Here is a 9,486-nt window from a genome sequence, read left to right on the forward strand (position 1 = left end):
CCCGCCCCACATCTCCTCCGTTTTCTAATATTACAAAAAAACATCAACATTCCTGGCGCGGGTTTAGGCCAGTCCAGCAACTCCACTCGTGACTCGTGTGCCTATAGAGATTTCCCAAGAGCCAGGTGAACGTGTGACCAATTAGCATGCAGGTGAACACTTCTCTTCTTTCCAGCAATACGTAAATAGATGAAGAAATAGTTGTGTATTGGTGGTGGTGGTGGTGGTGGTAGTAGTAGTAGTAGTAGTAGTAGTAGTAATAGACAAGAAGAAAAAATCAAGAAGAACAAGAAGAAAATGAACAAGAACAAGAACAAGAAGAAAAAGAAGAAAAGAGAAAGAAAAAGAAGAAGAGAAAGAAGGACATGTAAAGGAAAATAATAAAAGAAGAGGAAAAGAAAAAGAAAAAATGGAGAAAAGATGAAGAGGAAGGAAACAAGAACAAGAAAAAGAAAACAAAAACAAGAAAACAAGAAAAAAGAAGACAAAAATAAGAAAACAAGAGAAAGAAAAAGAAGTATTAGTAGCAACAGCAACAGAAGAAAAAGCAATCAGCAGTCGCGTAACACCTGCGTCGAGAGAGCACATACTTTGCCCGCTAATGAGGAGGTTGCCACCTTTAGTATAGGCGAGAGTGCTCCAGGAATACTTATTGTTGTTATGAGGTAAAGAAGAAGCAGCAAGTCGATTATCTAACAAGGAAGACGAGGATGAATAAGAGCAGGAGGAGGAGGAGGACGAGGAGGAGTAAAGGAGGGAGAGGAGGAGGGTATGGAGGAGTCAAAGAAGGAGGAAGACGAAGAGAAATAAAAGTAAGGAAGGAGGAGGCTGAGGAGGTGTAATAGAAGGAGGAAGAGGAGGACGAGGAGGAGTAAAGGAAACATGGAAACATGGAAACATGGACTAGCAGGCAGCAGAAAGCCTGTTGGCTCATTACTAGGCTGCCTGCGTTCAGTGATTCAATCAATCCGTTTGCCATAGGAGTGGCTTGCAGGGAAGGATTAAAGCACTTGTGTACCTACTCTTGGGAGCGTTCAGTTCACTCCCGATGCAGCAAAGTGGCGATCAATGCGTTTCTTGAAGGAGTTGATGGTCTCTGCGCTAACCACTTCAGCAGGAAGGCTGTTCCAGTAGCGAACAACTCTATTCGAGAAATAACTCCTGCCGATGTCGGTATTGCATCGCCTTGCTTGAATTGTTTTTCCGTTGTTTCTTGTTCTCAGGTTGGTTTGTAGCGTGAAGAGTTTGGAGTGATCAACGTTGCTGAGCTTGTTCAGGTACTTAAAGACTTGTATCATGTCTCCCCGCAGGCGTCTCTTTTCCAACGAGAAGAGGTTGAGTCGCTCGAGTCGCTCTTCATAGGGCTTCGTCCTCAGTGATGGTATCATCTTCGTGGCGCGGCGCTGTACTCTCAAGTAATTCAATGTCTTTCCTGTAATTAGGAGACCAGAATTGCACGGCGTATTCCAGGTGGGGCCTTACCAGCGAATTGTACAAGGATAACATAACTCCCGGCGTCTTGTATTCGAAGTTCCTCGATATGAACCCAAGCATTGTATTGGCTTTCTTACAGGCGGACTTGCAGTGTTTTATTTGTTTCAAGTCACTGCTGATGGTGACCCCGAGGTCTCTTTCCTCTTGCACAACATGTAGTGGTTCGCCACCCATGTGGTATGTGTGGTTGCTGTTTCTGGATCCGATATGCACTAATTTACATTTGGTAGTGTTGAAGGACATCTGCCATTTTTCTGACCACCGAGTGATCTGGTTCAGGTCTCTCTGAATAATTTTGCTATCTGCTGTCGTGAGGGCCTTCCCACCCACCTTTGTGTCGTCGGCAAATTTCGAAAGAGTGGATTTTAATCCTAGTTCTAGGTCGTTGATATATATAATGAAGAGTATGGGTCCCTGCACTGACCCCTCTGGCACTCCACTTGTGACCGGGAGCCACATGGAGGTCTGTCCGTTGAGTACAACTCGTTGTTTTCTTCCAGTGAGCCAGTCCTTGATCCACGCTGTCAGATTGTCGCCTAACCCCGCCGACTTAAGTTTCTTGAGAAGTCTTTCGTGTGGCACTTTGTCAAAGGCTTTCTGAAAGTCTAGATATATAACATCGCTGGGGATATGATTATCCCAGTTTTCATAGATACCTTGGAAGAAGTCCAATAAATTGGTTAAGCATGAGCGCTTGTTCCTGAAACCGTGCTGAGCATCGGAAATGATGTTGTTGTCTTCAAGGAACCTAACGAGTTTGTCTCTGATGATCTTCTCGAGGATTTTCCCGCCACAGAGGTCAGGCTGATTGGTCTGTAGTTTAGGGCCACACTTTTGTCTCCCTTTTGTAGATCGGAGTTACATTCGCTTGTTTCCAGTCTTTTGGGACTTTGTTTTGTTGTAGTGACAGATAGTAGATGGTGGTGAGTGGCTTGAGGATTTGCTGCTTGAGTTCCTTGAGCAGCCTGGGTGACAAGTCGTCGGGTCCGGTGGACTTGTTTGTCTCGAGTTTGTTTAGGTACTTCTTCACATCCCGTTCTTCGATTGTGCCAATTTCTAGGGGAGTGATTCCCATCGGTGGGGTAGGGCTCTCGGGTACGGACTGGGTATTCTCGACCGTGAACACAGACGCGAAGTTTCTGTTTAGGATTTCGACCATTTGTCTACTGTCCTGTGTTAGTACGTCACTTTCATCTTTTAGGGACCGATATTGGTTTTGTCTTCTTTTGGTTCTTATATACGTGAAGAACTTTTTCGGGTTGGACTTGGCTTCGCGTGCAATTTGCTTTTCATAGTCGCGTTTACGCTGGGGAATGAGTGTTCTGCAAGCTCTGAGGCTTTGATGGTATTGTTCGCGTGCCTCGTCAGTGCCGTTTTCTTTGAGCGAGTTGTATTTTCTCTTCTTTAAATTAATCGCCCGTCGAACCTGGGTAGTCATCCATGGTGGGCTTGTGGCATTATTTGTTCTCCTTGTCTTCATGGGAACAGTTGTTCTCTCTACCTCCAGGAGTTTGTTCTGAAGCCATTCCACGCTCCGTCCACAGGAGTGTAGGTCATGGGTTCCCAAGTTGTCTGGGTTAGCAGCTCACGAGCGAAATTAAAATTGGCTCTTTTGTAGTCTGGAATCTTGGACGTGTTTTCGGTGAGTTCATGGTCTGTTCTGATATTTAGGCGGATTAGGTGATGGTCGCAACCATCCAGCTTTTCGCCGACTTGACATTCACGTGTGAGATCTGAATCACTCACGAGTACTAGGTCTAATATGTTATTATATGTCGGTTGGGTAACAATCTGAGTAAGAAAAGTGTCTTCTAACATTTCGAGCAATCTGTTACCCTCCCGATCTCCAATCATCGTGGTCCAGTCAATGTTGGCACAGTTAAAGTCCCCGATAATGACTGTTTGTTTGTTTTGCGTTACGGTGTGGATTTCTTCGTACAGCGCTTCGTCGTCCGCTTCTTGTTGCTTTGGAGGTCTGTAAACGGTTCCAATCGTTATTTTGTTGTGCTTGCTAGTCTCCAGTTCAACATATACTGTGTCATATTTCTCTGAGTCCCTTTTGGTTACTTCCACGGCAGGGTATTTGTTCTTGACGTAACAGATAACACCTCCTCCTTTCTTGTGAAGTCTGTTTTTGTAGAAGCTCTCGTAGCCTGGAATTGAGAATTCGGTCATTAGGTGGTCAGAGGTGGCCCACGTTTCGGTGATGGCAATCACGTCCGGACTTTCTACGTCAACGTAGGCAAGTAACTCATCCCGTTTGGGTATTAAGCTCCGCGCGTTGGTGTATAGGACAGAAATGTCCTTCTTGACTTCAGTGCTTCGAAGCACAGTAGTCCGGTGTCTGCGTGTGTTTTCTGTTGGGGGCGTTGGTGTATGATGGGCGGGGGAGGAAGAGGAGGACGAGAAGGAGGAAAAGTAAGGGGAAGAGGAGGAAGACTAGGAGGAATAAAAGTAAGGAAGGAGGAGGCTGAGGAGGTTTAAAAGTAGGAGGAGGAGGAGGACGAGGAGGAGTAAAGGAGGAGGAAGAGGAGGACGAGAAGGAGGAAAAGTAAGGGGAAGAGGAGGAGGAGGAGGAGGAATAAAAGTAAGGAAGAAAGTGGCTGAGGAGGTTTAAAAGTAGGAGGAGGAGGAGGACGAGGAGGAGTAAAGGAGGAGGAAGAGGAGGACGAGAAGGAGTAAATGTAAGAGGAGGAGGAGGAAGACGAGAAGGAATAAAATTAAAGGAGGATGAGGACGTGGAGGACAAAGAAAGTGATAGTGGTGGTGGTGGAGGAAGAGGAAGAGTACAAGGAGGCGTAGAAAGACAAAGAAGAGGAGAAGAAGGAGGAGAGGAGAAGTGGAAGAAAAAGAAGAGGAGGGGAAAGAGGAAGACAAGAAAATAGTGCATGTGGAGGAAAAGGAAGAGAAGAACAAGAACAAGACCGCTATCATGAAAAAGAAGAACAAGAACAAGAAGACAAAGAAAAGGAAAGAGGAGAAAAAAGAGAAGAAAAAGCAATAAGAACAAGAAGAAAATGAACAAGAACAAGAAGAAAAAGAAGAAAAGAGAAAAAGAAGAAGAGAAAGAAGGATATATAAAGGAAAGGAATAAAAGAAGAAGAAAAGAAAAAAAAAGAAAAAGGTGAAGAAGAAGAAAACAAGAATATGAAAAAGAAAACAAAGACGAGAAAACAAGAAAAAGAAAACAAAAATAAGGAAACAGGAAAAAATAAAAAAAGTACTATGATGATAATGATGATAATGGGGACGTTGAAGATAAAAAAATGTATGAAAAAGAAAAAAATAAGAAAACAAAGAAAACAAGTAAGCTTATGATCATTACTCGCATCAAACCTCGATCTCAGACAGAGGACGTCGATAACAGAGAAGAAAAAAATTGATAAAAGAAGACAGAAAGGAGAACAAGGATTGAAAGTAATTAATGAAGTTTGATGCAAATAATGAATCAAACAACAAACACGAGGAATCAAGAACGGGAAGTGAGTGAAAGGAAAGGAAGACGGAAAGAAAATAAAAGATAGATAACAGAAGATAAGATTGATAAAAGAAGACAGAAAGGAGGACAAGGATAGAAAGTAATTAATGAAGTTCGATGCAAATAATGAATCAAACAGTAAACCCAAGGAATCAAGAACAGGAAGTAAGATGAAAGGAAAGGAAGACGGAAATAAAATGAAAGGTAGATAACAGAGAAGAAGAAAATTGATAAAAGAAGTCAGACAGGAGGACAGGGATAGAAAGTAAATAATGAAGTTCGATGCAAATAATGAATCAAACAGTAAACCCGAGGAAGCAAGAACGGGAATGAGATGAAAGGGAAGGAAGACGGAAATAAAATGAAAGGTAGATATAGACAGAGAGGCAAATAAATACATAGAGAAAATAATGAATTAAATAGACAAACAAACAGCGAGGCATATGGAAAGAGAGAGAGAGGAAGAGAGAAAGAGATAGATAAAGAAACAAACAAAGAATTATATTGAAAAAAATGCATACGTGAAAAATAACTGAACCCTAAAAAAACTACCATGAATAAAACCACAACACTATAAAAGAAGATCAAAACAAACAAACAAACAGACAAACGATAAAACATAGCTTGCAACACACAAAAAAAACATCAACAACAAAACAATGTAACCTTCCTCCCTCCTCCAGTATCCGAAGTCAGGTGGTCGAAGCTAATCAGGCAGGCTTCGCAGGTGACTCTGGGCTCCGAATAAGCTAAAAACACTAAAAACAACCACACAGATACCAGAAAACCAAGCTCACATGTTACATTCAAGCGTGGTCGTCCCTTAAGCAAACACACACACACACACACACACACACACATACACACACGTCACGCTCTCTTGTGTTACTGGGAGCAGGTGGAAGAGTGCGTTCCTCCTTTTTTTGCTATCACCTGTTATTATCATTTATCACCATTTCTTCATCTTTTTCTCTTTTATATTCTCCTTCTGATGAAAAACTTAAGGAGAATATAACAGAGAAAATGATGAAGAAATGGCAACAGGTGTAGGTGGTAGGTGGTAGGTGGAGAAGCAGAAAACGAAGAGGAGGAGGAGGAGCATCCATACACTTTTCCTCCATGCTCACGGCAACAGAAGAGAGCGTGGCGTGTGTGTGTGTGTGTGTGTGTGTGTGTGTGTGTGTGTGTGTGTGTGTTTGGGGGTAAATATTTGCTTTAAGGACGACCACGTTTGAATGTCACATGCGTGCTTGGTTTTTTCTGGTGTTTGTCTTGTTTTTCTCTCGTTTTTTTTTTTTTTTAATTATTCGGAGCCCAGCGTCACCTGCGTCGCCTGCTTGAGTAGCCTCGATCACCTGACTTCGTGTGGGGGGGGGGAGGGAGGGGGGGGGTAAGGGGTTTGATTTTTTTTGTTTGTTTTTTGTGTGTATGTGTTTTGTAAGATATGTTTTATCGTTTGTCTGTTTGTTTGTTTGTTTGTTTGTCTTGATCTTTTGTAGTATTGTGGTTTTATTTATTTTTTTTTTTTTATGGTTCTATTGTTTTTGTTCTCGTAGATATATATATTTTTTTTCTCTTTATATTTCGTTGTTTGTTTCTTTATCTATCTCTTCCTTTCTTCTCCTCTCACTCTCTATCTCTGTCTGTCTCGTTTGTTTGTTATGTCTTCTATTCTCTCGTCTATTTATTTGTTTGTCTATTTCTGTCTACCTTCTATTTTCTTTCCGTCTTCCTTTCCTTTCATTTTATTTTCCGTTTTTGCTTCCTCGGGTTTGATTCTTGATTCATTATTTTCATCGACCTTCATTATTTACTTTATATTCCTGTCCTCCTTATATTACTGTCCTCCTCTCTGCCCCTTTACCAATCATCTGCTCCCTGTTATCGAATTCTTTGTCTGAGATCGAGGTCCGATGCGTGTCAGTGAATAAGTAAAGGTTGTGTCCTATTGACCACACAACAATATTGGCGAGGCTGCTTGTTCATTATTCATCAAGACCGAGAACTGGACGTGTGCCTTACCTTAGGAGTGACTGATTAAGAGAGAGAGAGAGAGAGAGAGAGAGAGAGAGAGAGAGAGAGAGAGAGAGAGAGAGAGAGAGAGAGAGAGAGAGAGAGAGAGAGAGAGGGGTGGGGGGGGTGGAAGACACAGGGACACACTCACTTGTGGTTTTACATAGATTTACATAGAAAATCCAGACCACACAGACCCCAAGGTCCAGGCTAGGTGATCTGTCCTTAAACCTAAGTGATTCTACATTAATCAGATGGCTCCAAAACTTACATTTCAACTCTAGTTAATATCAACTCGAAGGAAGTGACGGTCGAGCTTGCTTTTAAATTAAAGGAGTCAGTCGTGTTACACTGGACCACTGAAGGTGGGAGCTTATTCCATTCTCGCACTACAACGTTGGTGAAGAAAAATTTGGTGCAGTCTGAATTTACTTGTCTACATTTGAGTTTTGTGCCTCGTTCGCATAGTGCCATCGATCAAAAACAGTTTCGATTTGTCCACATTTGTGAAACCATTAAGTATTTCAAAACATTCGATCAGTTTTCCTCGGAGGCGACGTTTCTCAAGAGAGAACATGTTAAGGGTGGAAAGCCTTCGTAAGATTTGTTGCGCAAGGAAGGGATCATTTTTGTTGCCCGACGCTGAACACCTTCTAATTTAGCAATGTCCTTCCTTTGAATGGTGGGGAGACCAAAACTGTACAGCATATTCCAAGTGGGGTCTGACTAAACTATTGTAGAGCGGGAGTATTACATCTTTATTCTTGAATAAAAAGTTTCTTTTAATGAAGCCCAAAATTCTGTTCGCTTTATTCGCTGCATCGATGCACTGATGTGAGAATTTGAGGTTTGACGCGATTTTGACACCCAGGTCTTTGACGCAATGAACGCTTTTGAGTTTGACGCTGCGCATTTCAAAATCGAAATTCTTATTTCTTGTTCCAACATGAAGGACCTGGCACTTGTCTACGTTAAAGGGCATCTCCCATCTATCAGACCAAGCTGAAATTTTATGCAAGTCTTATTGGAGGCTTTGTCTGTCTTCGTCAGTGAGAACCGAGTTACCAATCTTTGTGTCGTCTGCGAATTTACTAATGTGATTATTGAGTCCAACATCCACATCGTTGATGTAAATAATGAAGAGCATTGGGCCAAGAACCGAGCCCTGAGGGACGCCACTAGTGACCGGTGCCCACTCTGAGTTAAATCCGTCAATCACCACTCTTTGTTGTCTGTTGCTCAACCAATCCGCGATCCATTGGTGTACTTGACCGTCAATACCTATTTGTTTTAATTTACAAAGTAATTTATAATGTGGAACTTTATCTAACGCTTTCTGGAAATCAAGATAGACAACGTCCAACGATTTACATGGTTACGTTATAAACTGCGAAGAGGTTGTTATAATAGGTCAATAGGTTTGATAGGCAGGATCTTTTGTTACGGAAGCCATGTTGTGAATCCCCAATTAATGAGTGGCTTTCAAGGTAACTCACATCCCGTCATCCTGGTAACGTGTGTGTGTGTGTGTGTGAGTGGCGGGTGAGGCGTGTGCTGGCCGCCGTGTGAGTCACCACTGCCGACACACGGCCGTGACGGGCCAACCCGCCGCGAGGCCAAGACCAAGGCCGGGCCGCTGCACACTGTGGGGACCAGTATTGAACTCGGAGGAAAGGAAGGGCTGTGATCCTGACGTGTTTGAAGTAAAAGTTAAAAAAAATAAAAGTGTAAAACATAGCGCCCCCGGGTGGGCTCGAACCACCAACCTTTCGGTTAACAGCCGAACGCGCTAACCAATTGTGCCACGGAGGCTTGAAAGAAAAGAGCGGCCAGGCTGAGCGGAGCAGCGCGGCGCCCCGCAGCGGCCACACAGACACACCCAAGATGTTGTGGACGATAGTTTATTGACCCCTTCATATAACTGTTATCATAACAAATATAATTATGACGAATTTAACCAGCTTTTACCGAGTTATTTAAGGAATAGATTGGCTAGTCAGGCTTCACCTATCAAGCCTCCGTGGCACAATTGGTTAGCGCGTTCGGCTGTTAACCGAAAGGTTGGTGGTTCGAGCCCACCCGGGGGCGCTCTTTTTTATTGAGCGCCTGACAAACAAAAACTGACTTATGAACGGCGGGGAGGCTCCCGTGGCACAGATAGGCTTGTGCGTGTGTGTGTGCGTATGTGTGTTGCGTGGCTGAGTCAGGTGGCGAGAGGCGTGGCGGATCGCCGGCCAAGCTGGGAAAAGTATTAACACGTAATGAATTACTGACTCGAAATCAATAAGATACAGTATTCTCTCACTGGAGGTTAGTTATATAAATAGATAGGTAGATAGATAAGGCTATTGAGACAAGTAACGTCTCGTGCAAAAAATTAAAGTATTAAAATATGATCATATGAAAGTCTATCTGACGTGCGGTGCATTGTAGATCAGTCTCGGTGCAAGGTCTACATTGCGAGGGTCTCAATAATGTTTCTTGTGGAGCTTTTTCTTCAC

The 9,486-nt window shown here is 42.9% G+C and overlaps 2 non-coding genes across 2 annotated transcripts; one reads left to right on the plus strand and one right to left on the minus strand.

Moving 5' to 3' along the window:
- Nucleotides 1-8,723: 8,723 nt before the first annotated feature.
- On the minus strand, nt 8,724-8,797 carry Trnan-guu (transfer RNA asparagine (anticodon GUU)). Its single transcript has one exon. It is a non-coding gene; the product is annotated as a tRNA-Asn (tRNA).
- A 202-nt stretch (nt 8,798-8,999) lies between these two features.
- Nucleotides 9,000-9,073, plus strand: Trnan-guu (transfer RNA asparagine (anticodon GUU)). Its single transcript has one exon. It is a non-coding gene; the product is annotated as a tRNA-Asn (tRNA).
- Nucleotides 9,074-9,486: the final 413 nt, after the last annotated feature.

Source organism: Eriocheir sinensis, chromosome 30 (genome assembly GCF_024679095.1).
Source record: "Eriocheir sinensis breed Jianghai 21 chromosome 30, ASM2467909v1, whole genome shotgun sequence".
In the NCBI taxonomy this organism is placed as follows: Eukaryota; Metazoa; Arthropoda; class Malacostraca; order Decapoda; family Varunidae; genus Eriocheir; species Eriocheir sinensis.